This window comes from Uranotaenia lowii, chromosome 3 (assembly GCF_029784155.1).
Source record: "Uranotaenia lowii strain MFRU-FL chromosome 3, ASM2978415v1, whole genome shotgun sequence".
NCBI lineage: Eukaryota > Metazoa > Arthropoda > Insecta > Diptera > Culicidae > Uranotaenia > Uranotaenia lowii.
The window spans coordinates 336,586,641-336,597,124 of NC_073693.1; the positions used below are offsets into that span (position 1 = coordinate 336,586,641).

The window sequence follows — 10,484 nt, forward strand, 5'->3', positions numbered from 1 at the left end:
GCGAACGGGAGGAGTTTCAGTGGTTTAAATCCCCCCCTTCCCCCCTCCCTCCAGTCTCATGGCGATTTTTTCCAAGAAAAATTTCAGTTCAAGAAATGAATTTACCGTAGAAACGTGAAATTACTTGGTCTTAAAAGTTCTCTAAAAATAAGCGTAAACAAACATGTCAGAAAATTGACTCCGCCTGCGCTATTAAATCCTATTATCGCTCTACGTTATTTTATTTTACGACACTACATGACGATCACGAACTGAAACTAATTTTAAAACTGCAGTTCGAATTGTAATTTGACTAACCTTTTATATTGAAACTCAAAGCTTGACACACAAAAACTCTTTTTTAATATTGGATTTTATTAAAAAGTGCATTTAAACAAGTTTAGCCAAGACTTTTTTTCTAATCACTTTAACAAAAAAGAAATCGGATATATCAATACATCTTCTATGCTGATATGAAATATTCTTCTAAAAACCAATTTCGGCCTCAATTTTATTTTGTGATTTTTGTAGTCAGAAATGCTCAACTCTCTATTCAAATGAGTTTTGATAAATTACACTAGGTCACAAATTTTACATTTTCCTGAGCTGCAAAGAATTTTCGAGCTAGTTTTGATTGGTGGCTAAAACTTTTGAAAATAGGTAAAAAGTATTAAGAAAAATTCGGCACTTTTCTGACATAACTTTAAAATGTTTAAACTACCCTCGCCGTTCGGGTCAATATGAGCAAACGTTAAAATCGTCATAACTCTTTTGGAAAAAAAAAATGGAAAATATGAAATTTGGAACATCCTACTAAAACCACGAGTTACATAACCTTTTGAAAAACCCAACTGGCATGCCGAAAAAAAGTTACACATTTGTCGTTCGGGTCAATATGACCCGAGAGTTTGCGCGCGATCCCCTGATGACATATGTTAACGCAGAGGTGAGTAACCTTTTGAACCTTTTGAAATCTTGTCCCGCACTTAAAATAACATTTTTTTCAATAATTAGCAGAGCTTCACGTCATTTTTTATAACTACAAATTTTTGGCAAATCAAATCTGAAAAAGAAAAGATAAAACGAATTCACGTGCTTAAAAAGAGAAATTGAGACTTTTCAAGTACCCGATATTGAAAAGGTAACTAAATCTTTGTCATGTTTAAATTCTCTCATTTTTTTAATCGTACTTCTTGACGAACATTCGTTCCTACAACATTTTTGTTAAAACCGATGGTACTATTCTTCATCACTTCTATATAAAAATCTTCTGAAGCTTAGCACAGTGATAACTAAGAGTGTGAAAAATAAATATTCAAAGAAATCACCGTCTTTATAGCGTTGGACGTTGCATCTCTAATTGACTTTCTATGATTTTTTTAAACAATTAAAACTTGTTTTCAAAGCCTTGATTTTTTTTCTCCAACTGTAAAAGCTGCGTTTCTAAATTGATGTTCTGTATTGGATCATTGCATTGAAAGATTGAGCAAGGTTGTCGAAATCACAGAAAAATGCACTACTTCACATATTTTAGGCAACTTTCAACTCTTATGCTTAATATACAGTTGCGTTCAAAAAAGAATGAAATCGCATTAAGCTGCGCACCCACTTCCAACTTTGACAAGCTGCCATTTCTCTCTCGGTTTATATTTTTTCATGAAAATTTCACACAATCTAGTTCAACTATCCAACTAACACTCTACAAAATTTGAAGTCTTTTCAATGACAAGAAACAAAGATACAGCTTTTCCCGTAAAAAAGGGAAATTTGGAATTGCTTCACTAAATTTGCTGTATCTTTGAAAATTTTCATCGAAAAATCTTGAAATTTGGTCCAAAGATGTAAAAATGTTTGATCTAATATCAGGCCAAGTTTCGTCAAAATCTATGAACGTGATCAAAAATGATGCCGGAATGAAAATGAGGTTCATTATCGCCTAGCAGACGATTTCATTCTTTTTTGGACGGATGTTTGTATGGAAAACATCGTAATCCATGTATTTTTGGTTTTTTCTTTCACAAAACCAAAAGTCATCACGAAAAAAATGTTGTAAATTGCTAAAAACTTCATTCGTACTTTGTTTCGAAAGAGAAAATGTTTCAACAGGGTTCAAAATAAGAAAAACAGAGTTTCAGAAATGACCTGCTAATTATACCGATAAACAAATTTGATCCACAATTAAAGCGAACATTCTATTCGCTCTTTTGTTTCAATACCAGCTCTGTTGGAACAATTTCTATTTCTTAACAAAGCAAGGATAAAGTTCCTATCAATTTACAACATTCTTTGTAATAAATGTTGGTTTTGTGGAAGAAAAAACCAAGAATACATAGATTACGATTGTTCCATACAAACATCCGTCCAAAAAAGAATGAAATCGTCTGCTAGGCGATAATGAACCTCATCTTCAACCCGGCACCATTTTTGATCACTTTCATCGATTTTGACGAAACTTTGCCTGATATTAGATCAAATATTTTTACATCTTTGGACCAAATTTCAAGATTTTTCGATGAAAATTTTCAAAGATACAGCAAATTTAGTGAAGCAATTCCAAATTTCCCTTTTTTACGGGAAAAGCTTTGTTTTTTTGTTTATCTTTGTTTCTTGTCATTGAAAAGACTTCAAATTTTGTAGAGTGTTAGTTGGATAGTTGAACTAGATTGTGTGAAATTTTCATGAATAAATATAAACCGAGAAAAAAATGGCAGCTTGTCAAAGTTGGAAGTGGGTGCGCAGCTTAATGCGATTTCATTCTTTTTTGAACGCAACTGTATATGCTTAATTCTAGAATTTTTATCCAGAATTTTATATTTTTAAATTATATTCAACATCATTGGAATAGGATTTCTCAAGCTATATTATGACTTTGGTAGTATGGAATGCAAATGATAAGTGAAATGACTTAATTTATCAATTTTTGTTATAAATGTTATGTCAAATTTCTGAAAAAAGCATCACAGATAATCGTCAAAGACCTCTTGGGTCGAATAACAGAATTTCAGATATTGTTTTTTATTAAAAAAAAACAAAATTTTTTTGTCGGTAACTTTGATGCCGGCTGATTCATGTTGATAAAAAGTCTAAAATCGCTCACTCGGTATTTACTATTAAACTTTCGTTATTTTCGTCAATATTAAGAAATAAACAAATTTTCACAAGGTTGATTTTAAATTGTTTGCCAGTACATATTTGAACGCTAACAGAACAAGCCTTTTTGCCAAATTGGATAGAATAGTTAAAAAAAACTATCAGCTGAGCATATTTTTATCAAACAACATTATTTTCGATTGAAACTAAAATAATGACTTCACTAACGGACATCGGAATTCCTTTGATCATGATTTTTGTCTTCTCTCCCCACTCACTTTAATGGGTTTTGCTTTCAGAAGAGGTAGGAGTTAAAATTAAGAAAAATGAATCCTGAATGAAAAATAAAATGACCAATCTCGTACATTGCTCACCATGAATTCAAATAATTTTGAAAGTTTTTCAAAATCCCTCGATATTTTACTATAATTTCATTGTATAGTGTTGCCATTTTATCATAATTTATGAAATAATATGAAGAGGGCGCCAAAAACTATAATATTTGGCATGAATAAAATGAAATGCCTCTTTCTATTTTGAACGTCGACGAGATTGGTATTTTTTACCATCCGAAATGGTCTGCCCAAACAGACTCCAATATTACGTTATGCCAATTAAGAATATTGCATTAATGCCTTGAACAAAACATAATAAATGCTTAAAATGCCAGAAAAAAGTTAACAATCTGAATGATTGTGGGGCAAATGCAAACAAGTGCATTTTTGGTCAAGTCATATAAATTTTCCTAACAATTCTAGAAAAAAGCTAAGACATAAAAATTTGAAAAAAGCTTCGCGGGCCGCGGGTTGCTCATTCCTGTGTTAACGGATTTCATGATTTTAGAATCATTGTTTAAGAAATTTATTTTAGTTTCTGAATCTATAAAATTTCGTCTGGAAAAAAACTTCTATTTTTTAATTTTCCTTTGCATAATATTTTGATGCATGATATAGGGCTCAGTAACTTTGAAAAGCTGAAAAACAATCAAAATTATGAAAACAAAGACTAAGCTATGAATTTTGTTAAAATATTTTTACGTATCAGCACAAACCACCTTACGTAGCCATGCAGGTGATTCCTTCAGTTTGCTAAAGGAAAGCAGATTTTGAGAGCACGACATATTTTTTTTTTTTTTAATATGTCTTTATTAGTCTTTTAATCATTACATTTAAGTTACATTATTAAAGTTAAATTAAAGTGTTCAGATCAATTATGATCAGTTCAACTCTTTGATACAGTTAATATTAAACATTGTTCATTTGATTTAAATTTGCTTTAGCAATAAATAATTTGATTTATAGGAGAATATCCTGTTAAGCAAAAAAAAAGATGTATAAACTTAATCCTAAATCCTAAAAACTAACTTAATTGTAAAGAGAACGAATCTCTGCGATGGAAGACTGCATCGATTTGCCTCTGAAGTTGGAGATGATTTTGTTGGCCATCTCTCCGATCGATTCTATGCCTGCAATCCGATGAAGATCTTCGGTGCTGTGCCAAAGTGGAAGCCGCAAAATCATTTTCAGAACCTTGTTCTGAATCCTCTGGATGGCTTTCTTCCTCGTCGTGCAGCAGCTAGACCAAATCGGAACTGCATACATTATCGCTGGTCGAAAGACCTGTTTGTAGATCAACATCTTGTTTCGCAGACACAACCTGGATTTCCTGTTGATGAGAGAATAAAGAGATTTAGTGTATTTATTACATTTAGATTGAATATCTTCAATGTGATTTTTAAAAGTAAGATTCCGATCAAGTGTGAGTCCCAAGTACTTCACGTGATCAGACCATTCTAATGAAACCCCCTTAAAAGTTATGGAATGATTTTCATTAGGTTTTAAAAAATTTGCTCTTGGCTTATGGGGAAATAAAATAAGTTGAGTTTTGGAAGCGTTAGGAGAAATTTTCCACATTTTCAAGTAATTCAAAAAGGAATTTAAATTTTGTTGCAATCTACTGCATACCACCCGTAAATTTCGACCTTTGACTGAAAGCAAAGTATCATCAGCAAATCTGCCGCTCATAGCAAGTCCGTCCCATTTGCGTTTTTGTTGAAGTGAGAAAAATGGCATTGAAAAATCGTAAAAAGTCCAACGCTAATTCGGCACTTGTATGCGTTTTTTATCAAAGTAATCAACAGAATCTGTCACTGCTACGGCCAATGAAAGATTTTCGCTTTATAAGGATTATTTTTTTGTTTTGATTATGATGAAAATCATTTGCTGGGCCCTTATGGCTGTGGGACCGACTTGCGATGATTTATGCCATATGGGACCGACTTGCGATCATTTGTTCAATGGGACAAAATTTCTTGAGGTTTTTTTCGATGTTCATCAGAACAAAGTACTAAAAAAAAAGTTTTCTCTTGAAACTACAGATGAAACTAAAGTGTTTCCAGAGATAAACTGAAAAATGATGAAAACGCAAATGGGACGGACTTGCTATGAGCGGCAGAAATAATCTTCTACCTTTTCCTTCTGGTACATCAGGAAGATCAGAAGTAAAAATATTGTATAAAATTGGCCCAAGTATACTGCCCTGAGGGACTCCAGCTCTAATGGGAGTCCTTTCAGAGCATGAATTTTGATAGCTTACTTGTAAGGTTCGGCTAGTCAAATAATTTTGAATAATTTTGGTGAGATATACAGGAAAATCAAATCGAGCTAATTTAGCTACTAAACCTTTGTGCCAAACACTGTCAAAAGCTTTTTCAATATCAAGAAGAGCAACACCAGTTGAATAACCCTCAGATTTGCTAGCGTTAATCATATTAGTTACACTCAAAAGTTGATGTGTAGTAGAATGTCCATGACGAAAACCAAATTGTTCATCAGGGAAAATAGAATTCTGATTAATGTGAATCATCATTCTATTCAAAATAACTCTCTCAAATAGTTTACTTAAAGAAGGAAGCAAACTAATTGGTCGATAACTTGAAGGCTCTGAAGCACTTTTTCCAGGTTTCAAAATTGGAGTTACTTTGGCATTTTTCCATTTATTGGGAAAACTAGCTGACCCGTTGTGCTTTGCTACACCTTCCGAAAAAATGTAATTTGTAAAAATTTATTCAAATTTAGATTTTAGAGAGCATTTTTTTTAAATCATTACCCTATCATATTTCAGAACCAACAACTTTGAAATCAGAGCTGCAGCTGTAATTCTGAATTGCAATTCAAAGATGGTATATATTATTTACTGAAACTTTATCTCTAAACTCGTTTTTCAAGATCTGAAATTTGTACTCTGTACCCAAAAAAACCTTTTTAAATATGGTCCCTTCTTTGAAAAGCTCTTTGTATTAAATTTACATGGGAGCTCCCCATCTTTTCCAATTTTTCTCCCACTGCTCGAAAAAGGTAGCCAAATTTAACCGGCTCGAGTTTACATAAATTACTAATTTAAAGAAAAATATTCGCATATTGGAATTTATTTCAAATTGTACTTTATGGAGATAGAATTTTAAAAACCGATGAATAGCGTGAATCGAGACAGTTTTTTAAGTATATTCCTAATATTCTGTGTTATGATCACTTCCAGCTCCTGATAAGCTTTAGATGGGATATTTTTTGGAGTTGAAAAAATAAGCTATAGAAATTTAAAAAAAAAATGATGAAAAGGATTTTTATTAACCATTTTCAAACAGCTTTTTTCACCATCCTCGCCTACGAAGCAGTTTGAATTTCTATCCTTTTTGCGCCAAAATAATGTTAAAAAAATGTTTCGCCATATTCCAAACTTGTGGACATGAGACATTATAGCTTGAAGTTTTCCTAAACAGCACTTATCATGGTAATGGAAAATATATTAAATTATAGTTATGTATTAAATACAGTGCAAATTTCTTTTTTTTTAAATTAAAAATACAAAAAATATAAATATTTTAAAAAATATGAGTTGTACCACTAAATAAGTTCTCAGCATTTTTTTTTTCATTTTCTCTTTGAAAGTCAAATATTCAAAAATGTTGTCAAAAACAAATTTCTTAGTTTACATTTGTCCCGGATTTTGGGGCAAGTGTCAAGACAAAGCTTATTTACAGATGCGTCAGAGTAATGGCTTTCAAATTGATTTAATACGTTTTCCTGTTTTTTGTTCTATCAAGTTTCACTGATATATCTGCAGTATTCCTGCAGTACAAATTTATGTTTGTTACTCCACTTTTAAAGAATGCTGTTCAAAGGGAATACCCTTCATTTACAAAGACATTTAAAAAATTTCAATATCCGCTTCATTTTCAACATTCGGAATACCCCTTCTTTCCAACATATTGAATCATTTTGAAGATGAATTTCTTAAAAGTTCGACGTTTGCCATTGCCCCACCGTGTAAGTTGACAGGAGGGAATATTGTTTTTAACAGTTTAAAATGTTGCGTCCAGTTGAATATCAGTTCTAAAGTCTCGCTTTTTAAAAACGAAGCGGATCAAAAGTCTCTTTTATGCAGCCATGTAACACAAAAACACTTTTCATGTTAAGTACGTACTTGAATTGGTATGTAAGGAAAAAGTACGATGGGTTTTTCAGAATTATTTAAAATATAAAGCTCCATTTTCATTTCTAAATTCGTTTCAGTTGTGTATTTGGGCCGAAGTTACAATTTCTAATGTTCCTTGAATGAAACAACACGAACTAAATATGGAAGTATTTTTGCAAATGTTTCAATTGGTTTTGATTCGATTGATAAATTACCAATCCGTGTCACATCTAGGCGTCATTTATTACCACGTGCTGTGTACAAATCAAATGATCAAGAAAAAAACACATCTAGGTTGCATATCGCCCCCACGTGTTTGAGAAACAGGCGCCTTATTGTTAAATTTTCCAGCAATCAATGAACAGTGTGCTTTGGTTACTATCCTCTTGCGACGACGTTTGCTCGCCCATGGAGACGAAAAACAAACCCCTCAAAGAAAATATGCTCGGTTGAGAAATACGCGCCAAAATATTCCTACTGATCAGTATGCTATGCCTGGGTTACTTTCCTTTTGCGACGCCTCGACCTTGGAGACGAAAAACAAACCCCCCAAAGGAAAAAAAAATCTCAAGAAAATGGATGTCATGACTTTAATTTGTTTCGAAAAACTACAAATTTTGTATGGAAGCCCCCCCTTCCTTAAGTCGGATGGGGTTTTGACTATTACAGAAACCATCCCCGGCCTCAAAAACCCTCAGATGCCAGTTTTGACGATGATCGGTTCAGTAGTTTCCGAGTCTATAGGGAACAGACAGACAGACAAACATTCATTTTTATATATATAGATAAGCCAAGTGAAAACATTTGTTGAAGATTTTAACTAAAAAATCCCATCTTCCCCCGGAGCTTTCATATTTTTAAATTTTTTGAAAATCAATTTAAGTTCATCAATATTTGTCTCACAAGAACTTTCAAACACATTTTGCTTTGAAAGAATGTCATCAAATTCTAGGGAAATTTGAGCGTCAATAGGACTAACAACGTTTAAATTAAAATCATGAGCAGACTCAAATTGTTGGGCTAATTTTTGAGCTTTTTCTGAATTAGTTAAAAGAAGTTTATCCCCATCTTTCAAAGTAGGAATTGGCTTCTGGGGCTTTTTCAGAATTTTAGTTAATTTCCAAAATGGCTTTGAGTAGGGTTTTATGTCCTCTACTGCTTTAGCAAAATTTTCATTACGAATGAAATTTAAACGACGTTTGATCTCTTTTTGAAGGTCGCAATAAATAAATTTTAAATAAGGATCCCTAGTACGTTGATATTGGCGTCGACGAATGTTTTTCAGTCGTATCAAAAACTGAAGATCATCATCAATTAAAGGTTGATTAAATTTATGTTTAACTTTAGGTATTGAAGCGGCTTTAGCATTGACTATTGAAGTTGTCAAATTTTCTATAGCCAAATCAATATCTTCTATTGAATTCAGTGGAACGTTTACATCTAAATTACGTTCAATAAAATTCATATATCGCTCCCAGTTAGCCTTTTGAAAATTAAAAGTTGATTTTAAAGGGCTTTCAATGGGACTTTGGGATAAAGAGAAAGTTACTGGAAGGTGGTCTGAATCGAGGTCCGCATGAGTAACTAATTGACTACAATGCTCGCCTAAATCCGTTAGAACCAAATCAATTGTGGAGGGATTTCTAATTGAAGAAAAACAAGTATGCCCATTAGGATATTCAACAGTATAATAACCTGCAGAGCAATCATTAACAAAATATTCCCATTAGAATTTGATGAAACATTATTCCAAGATCGGTGTTTTGCATTAAAGTCACCAATAATAAAAAATTTAGATTTATTCCTGGTGAGTTTTTGTAAATCTCCCTTCAAAAAATTTTTCTGTTCACCGCTGCATTGAAAAGGCAAGTATGCGGCAACAATTATAATTTTCCCCATAGAAGTTTCTAATTCAATACCAATTGTTTCTAAGACTTTTGTATTGAAAGAAGGAAGAAGTCTAAATTTGAGACGACTATTGATGACTGTTCCGGCGCAGTCACAATGAACAGCGGTCCACAACAATAAATTACGATAAAATACGAAGACATCAATGAATTTCAAACGAAATACGAAAAAACGCTATAAAATACGAATGTTAAGTGAAATAGTTATAAGGGAAGAAATATCTTGTAAATAGTACACATAAAACATGAATTTCACCGAACACAATTTCACACAACACACAACACAAAACATTGAATTGACAACACTGCACACTCACACCATATAGTTCTAAGAGTGAGAAAAATCTTGACGAAAAAGTGAATCGTGAATTCAAACAATAGCTCGTAAGTGACATGTATGTATTTATGCTTCAATAAAGATCACTTTTCAAAACCTATTCGCGCGAACGGACGTGTCTCCAACCGAAAATTTCGCTTCGCTTATCGGCCTTTGTTCTGCTCCGCCATCGCTGGTCAAGTTGATGACCAAAGTTGTTCCTGCTATTCCGAATCCTTCGACGCCGTTTGGGACCCAATTCCTGGGACAACAATAACGGAAGCCTGCGTCCGTACATGGTCCTTCATCCCGGATTGAATCGCGCACGTACCTGCCAGGCCTGGGGAATCATCTTCGGCGTTCACCACCAGCAACAGCAGCAGAAAGTGCACCTCGATAAGCAGCAGCAGAAGCAATTAATTTGCTCATCAGCACCAGCAGCAGCAGCAATCAATTACCGCGGAACAACCAGCAATCCTGAAAGGAATCATCGTTTCAGTACTTGTGGTAGTTTCGTATACACAATTACTTACGCTTTTTTCGACTTCCAGGGGGGTTGGTCATCGGTCCCGAGTGCGTAATTGAGGCTTTTACACGATAATCGACGTTGAACGGATCGAGTTGGAATTTTTCGGAAACTTCCCGGGTGATTTTTTTCCGATTTGTCAACATCAACAAACCGTAGGTTGGACCGGTCCGGTAAGTCATATGCCCACTAT

General features: G+C 33.5%; 1 protein-coding gene and 1 long non-coding RNA gene across 2 annotated transcripts in view; one reads left to right on the forward strand and one right to left on the reverse strand.

Annotated features, from left to right (window-relative positions):
* Positions 1-10,484, forward strand: part of LOC129755610 (uncharacterized) — a 143,660-nt gene that overhangs the window by 80,748 nt on the left and 52,428 nt on the right. The window lies entirely within an intron of this gene.
* LOC129755612 (uncharacterized) lies at positions 9,832-10,442 on the reverse strand. Its single transcript, XR_008739291.1, has 2 exons — positions 10,299-10,442; positions 9,832-10,242 (listed from the first exon to the last, which is right to left on the reverse strand). It is a non-coding gene; the product is annotated as an uncharacterized LOC129755612 (long non-coding RNA).